Genomic DNA, 6000 nt, shown 5'->3' with positions numbered 1-6000 from the left:
GTGTTTTGTCCTTGAGGCGGAGAAGCTTCTGCCTTAGTGCATTCTTGGGATGGAAGTGTGCGCGGATGTTGTGTGAGCTTCCAGAGCTTTTCCAATATTCCTGCAATGCATAGGATTTATTTTTCTCTCCTGTCTTTGCTGCAAGGCCTTCAGCTCGGCAGCGTTGATCAGAGAATCAGGCACGGTAGTCCCACCCTTCCACTGAAGAGGCAGGAATGGAGTTTAGCAGCCGAGTAAAAGATGATTCGACCCAAGAAAACCGGATTCCTTGTTAAGATATTTCAAATGCATTACCTGGAGCAGGGAAGTGTTGGGCACGGAGTAAGAAGAACACACAGTTACTGCTAATTGGTGGAGGAGAACTGGCCGTTGCGTGAAGGAATCTGAACTGTAATCGGTTGGCTGGCTCCGGGGACTGGCTGCGATTTCCCCTGGATCTTTAGCTGGCAAAGCAAAGTCCTGGCCGAGACTCTAGTCCTCATGATTGAGACTCGTGGCTTGACAGAAGAAGTGAGTTAGCTGCCTTCTCTAAATTTGTTTTTTTTTTGTAAAACCTTGGGGAGGCCACACCTGGAATTCTGCATCACGTTTTGGTCACCAGGTTACAAAAAAGAGGTTGAGGCTTTGGAAAAAAATGCAGAGAAGAGCAAGCAGGATGATTAAAGGCCCCGGAGACTAAAACACAGGAAGAACAGCTGCAGGATTTTTTATTTGGCCAGTCTAGAGAAAAGAAGGACTAAGGGATGACAGGATAGCAGTCTTCCTGTGTTTGAGGGGCTGCCCTAAAGAAGAAGGGGTCCACTTATTCTCCAAAGCACCTGAAAGGCAGGACAAGAAACAATAGATGGAAACTAATCAAAGAGAGAGGCAACCTGGAATTAAGGAGAATCTTCTTCACAGTGAAGACAAGTGGAAGTGCTTGCCACCAAAAATCATAGGTGCTCCAACACTGGAGGCTTTTAAGAAGAAACTGGACCACAGTTTGACTGAAATGGGATAGAGTCTCCTGCTTGAGCAGGGGGCTGGACTAGATGACCTCCAAGGCCCCCCCTTCCCAGATCTGATTGAGTTTCCTTGTTTCTCGCCTTTTCCCCCCTCCTGTCCTCTCTCTGATTTGCCTCACGATGTTCCCGCTGTGTCGATTTCCCTGACGAGGCTCCCTTTTTACCTACCTTATTTACTTAAAATATATTTATTTATATGAAACCACTGTTTCGTTTTTCGGCATCTCTGATTCCATTTGGACGCCGGCTGCACAATTCCCGGACATTCCTCGTTTCTTGCATTGCATTCCCCAGGAGATGGGGAGATGGGGAGATAGGGGAACAGGATTGAGGCCTCCTTGACTGGAAACTCGAATAGGTGCACCTCCTCTCGTTTCCCTGGTGAAAGTCATCTGCTTGAGCAGAGGGCTGGACTAGAAGACCTCTAAGGGCCCTTCCGACTCTTGGTATTCTGCAAGGAGGAATACAGACCAGGGGCTTGGAACTGAAGTGGCAACGCCAGGAAATTTAAAAAAAATGGGAACCAGCAAAAGGGGAGAAGAGGAAAAAACCCATCCTGAGATACCAGCCAAATAAAAATTAAGTCAACATCTGCCAGCTGTTGAAGGAGCAAGAAAAACAGGGCAGTAATTGCCAGAAAAGAGCCGAGGTGGCGTAGTGGTTAGGGTGCAGTACTGCAGGCCACTTCAGCTGACTGTGATCTGCAGTTCAGCGGTTCAAATCTCACCGGCTCAAGGTCGACTCAGCCTTCCATCCTTCCGAGGTGGGTGAAATGAGGACCCAGACTGTGGGGGCAAGTTGCTGACTCAATTTGCTAAAAAATTTGTAAACCGCTTAGAGAGGGCTGAAAGCCCTATGAAGCGGTATATAAGTCTAATAAATAAAATAAAATAAAAATAAATAAGAAATCAGCTTGGACTTGTCAGGAATAAACCTTGGCCTGATTTTCTGATTTGACCTGGTAAATTGTCTTAATACAGTGTTTCTCAACCTTGGCGACTTGAAGATGTCCGGACTTCAACTCCCAGAATTCCCCAGCCAGACATCTTCAAGTCGCCAAGGTTGAGAAATACTATCTTAATAGATGCCTGGAAGGCTGTAGGGGTGTTTATAGGGAGTTCTCGACTTACAACAGTTCACTTAATGACCGTTCAAACTTACAATTGCACTGGAGAAAAAAGGGACTTGTGACTCTTTTCCAGAGTTACGACCGTTGCAACATCCCTATCCAAATTCAGATGCTGGGCAAGTGTCTCACATTTATGACGGTTGCAGCTCCCCTAGCGGGGCGTCGCGTGATTCCTTTTGGACACCTTCCGGCAAGCAAAGTCGACGGGGAAAACTGGTTTCGCTTCACAACTTCCTGTGACCGACTTAAAACTCTTCCCTGATTTGCTGAACAACAGTGGCGAGGAAAGTCATAAAACAGGCCAAATGTTTCACTTAACAACATAACGTTTGGGGGGGGGTCATTTTGGTCACCGCGTTACAAAAGAAGGATGTTGAAAGTTTGGAAAAAGTGCAGAGAAGAGCAACGAAGAGGATTAAAGGCCTGGAGAGAAAAACATACGAAGGACGGCTGCAGGATTTGAGTTTGGCCAGTCCGGAGAAAAGAAGGATTAGGGGGGACAGGATAGCAGCCTTCCAGTATTTGAGGGGCTGCCCCAAAGAAGGCAGTCAACTTATTTTCCAAATCACCTGAAGGCAGGACAACAAACAATGGATGGAAACTAATCAAGGAAGGAAGCAACGAAGAAGTAAGGAGATATTTCCCTTACAGTGAGAACAAATAACCAGTGGAACTGCTTGCTACCGGAGGTAAGGCCACCCTTGGAATCCTGCATCCAGTTTTCGTCGCCACGATGTAGAAAAGATGCGGAGACTCTGGAAAGAGTGCAGAGAAGAGCAACGAAGAGGATGAGGGGACTGGAGGCTAAAACATATGAAGAACGGTTGCAGGAATGGGGTTTGTCTAGAGAAAAGAAGGACTAGGGGGGGTACGATAGCAATATTTGAGGGGCTGCACCAAAGAAAGGGGGGGGGGTCATCTTATTCTCCAAACCCCCAGAAGGCAGGACGAGAAGCGACAGATGGAAACTCATCAAGGAGAGAAGCAATCTGGAATTAAGGAGAAATTTCCTCACAGTGAGGACAATCCAACCAGTGGCTGGACTAGAAGACCTCCAGGGTCCTTCCAACTCTGTTATATTGTTTACTGCTTGGCCAACCTACCTTAGAGCTTCCCCAGTCTCTTAATTTAGATTATCTTCAGAGTTAAACCAAATTTCACATCTCTTGGTCTGTTTTGCTGTAAGCAACATACACCAATCAAAAGCAATTTTTTTTTACATAAAGAACTTTTAACTTAATTAATTATCCACAATAATGTTGGTATAATTCCCTTACATCTTAATTCACTACCCACCCGTAATGCAGTTCTTAAGTGATTCTGGCTCTCTCCCCCACACCCATTAATACAATAATGCAATACAATAGCAGAGTTGGAAGGGACCTTGGAGGTCTTCTAGTCCAACCCCACTGCCTAGGCAGGAAACCTGATACCATTTCAGACAAATGGCTATCCAACATCTTCTTAAAGACTTCCAGTGTTGGGGCATTTGCAACTTCTGGAGGCAACTTCTGTTCCACTGATTCATTGTTCTGTTGGGAAATTTCTCCTCAGTTCTAAGTTGCTTCTCTCCTTGATTAATTTCCACCCATTGCTTCTTGTTCTGCCCTCAGGTGCCTTGGAGATTAGCTTGACTCCCTCTTCTTTGTGGCAGCCCCTGAGATAGTGGAAGACTCCTATCATGTCTCCCCTGGTTCTTCTTTTCATTAAACTAGACATACCCAGTTCCTGCAACCGTTCTTCCTATGTTTTAGTCTCCATTGACTTTGCTTATCAAAAGTTCAAGTTACAAGGTTTGAAGGTTTGAAGGTTTTATTCGACTTGTATGCCGCCCTATTCCCGAGGGACTCAGGGCGGCTAACAAAACCAAGGGAGGGGGGGGAGGACAATACAAAAAGGAAAACCACAACAAAAACAAACAACAGTCCAAAACAGTCTAAAAGGTCTCAACACGCATACCCATTCGAGTAGGGGATGGAACTCATCAGCTCCAGGCCTGTCAGAACAGCCAGGTCTTGATGGCTTTGCGGAAAGCCTGGAGGGTGGTGAGGGTCCGAATCTGCACGGGGAGATCGTTCCAGAGGGCCGGAGCAGCCACAGAGAAGACCCTCCTCTGGGTAGTTGACAGCCGGCATTGGCCGGTAGATGGAATTCGGAGGAGGCCTAATCTGTGGGATCTAATGGGTCTTTGGGAGGTGATTGGCAGCAGGCGGTCTCTCAAGTACCCAGGTCCAATACCATGAAGGGCTTTATAAGTGACGACTAGCGCCTTGAAGCGTATCCGGAGACCAATAGGTAACCAATGCAGCTCGCGGAGGATAGGTGTAACGTGGGTGTACCGAGGTGCACCCACAATCGCTCGCGCGGCTGCATTCTGGACCAGCTGAAGTCTCCGAACACTCTTCAAGGGCTGCCCCATGTGGAGCGCATTGCAGTAGTCCAGTCTTGAGTTCACGAGGGCGCGAGTGACTGTTGTGAGTGCCTCCCGGTTCAGGTAGGGACGCAATTGGTGTACCAGGCGAACCTGGGCAAATGCCCCCCTGGTCACAGCCAACAAATGATGATCTAAAGTCAGCTGTGGATCCAGGAGGACTCCCAAATTGCGAACCCTGTCTGAGGGGCGTATAATTTCACCCCCGCAGCCTGAGAGTTGGAGAACATGGCCAATTATTGGGAGGGAAAAACACCAGCCACTCGGTCTTGTCAGGATTGAGAGCAAGTTTGTTTACCCCCATCCAGACCCTGACAGCCTCCAGGCACTGACACATCACGTCAACCGCTTCACTGAGTTGGCACAGGGCGGACAGATACAACTGAGTATCGTCCGCATACTGGTGATATTTTATCCCGTACCGCCAAATGATCTCACCCAGCGACTTCATGTAGATGTTAAACAGGAGGTGGGACGGGACCGAACCCTGTGGAACCCCATATTTAGGGGGCCTAGGGGTCGACCTCTGCCCTCCAACCAACACCGACTGCGACCTGTCCGAGAGGTAGGAGGAGAACCACCGAAGGACGGTGCCTCCCACTCCCACCTCTTGTAACCGTCGCAGAAGGATATCATGGTCGATGGTATCGAAGGCCGCTGAGAGGTCAAGAAGCACTAGGACGGAGGCGTGGCCCCCGTCCCTGGCTCTCCAGAGATCATCAGTCAGTGCGACCAAAGCGGTTTCTGTGCTGTAGCCAGGCCTGAATCCGGACTGAAAGGAGTCTAGATAATCGGTTTCCTCCAAGGACCGCCGGAGCTGAGAGGCCACCACTTTCTCAACAACCTTCCCAACAAAGGTTGAAGGTCTGTTGAGATTCTCAGGCCTCCTCCAGGTAGGTCCTGGTTGTTCCAAAGGTGCTTTTTTATTATTATTATTATTCCAAGAGGCAACTGGACTTCATGGTTTTTCCTTTGAAGAGGTTTCGCTTCTCATCCGAGGAGCTTCTTCAGTTCTGAAGCTGAATTGCAGGACTGAACCGAAGAAGCTTCTCAAGCGAGAAGCGAAACCTCTTCGAAGGAAAACCACGAAGTCCAGTTGCCTCTTGGAATAAATAAATTTTTAAAAAAAGCTCCTTCGGGACAACTATTTGCTGAGTTACGACAGCATTGGGGAAAAAAGTGACTTCCGACCAGTTTTCACGTTTAATCACCGTTTTGCGTCCCCCCCTCCCTCCCTCCCGTGATCACAATTCAGGCGCTTGGCAATTGAGGTGTGTGTTTATACCACTGTTTCTCAACCTTGGCGACTTTAAGTCCTGTGGACTTCAACTCCCAGAATCCCCCAGCCAGCTATGCTGGCTGGGGGATTCTGGGAGTTGAAGTCCACAGGACTTAAAGTCGCCAAGGTTGAGAAACACTGGTTTATACAGTGGTTG

The sequence above is a fragment of the Thamnophis elegans genome, chromosome 1 (genome assembly GCF_009769535.1).
Source record: "Thamnophis elegans isolate rThaEle1 chromosome 1, rThaEle1.pri, whole genome shotgun sequence".
Taxonomy (NCBI): domain Eukaryota; kingdom Metazoa; phylum Chordata; class Lepidosauria; order Squamata; family Colubridae; genus Thamnophis; species Thamnophis elegans.
The sequence above is the reverse complement of the archived record's forward strand: the minus strand, read 5'-3'. Positions refer to the sequence as shown.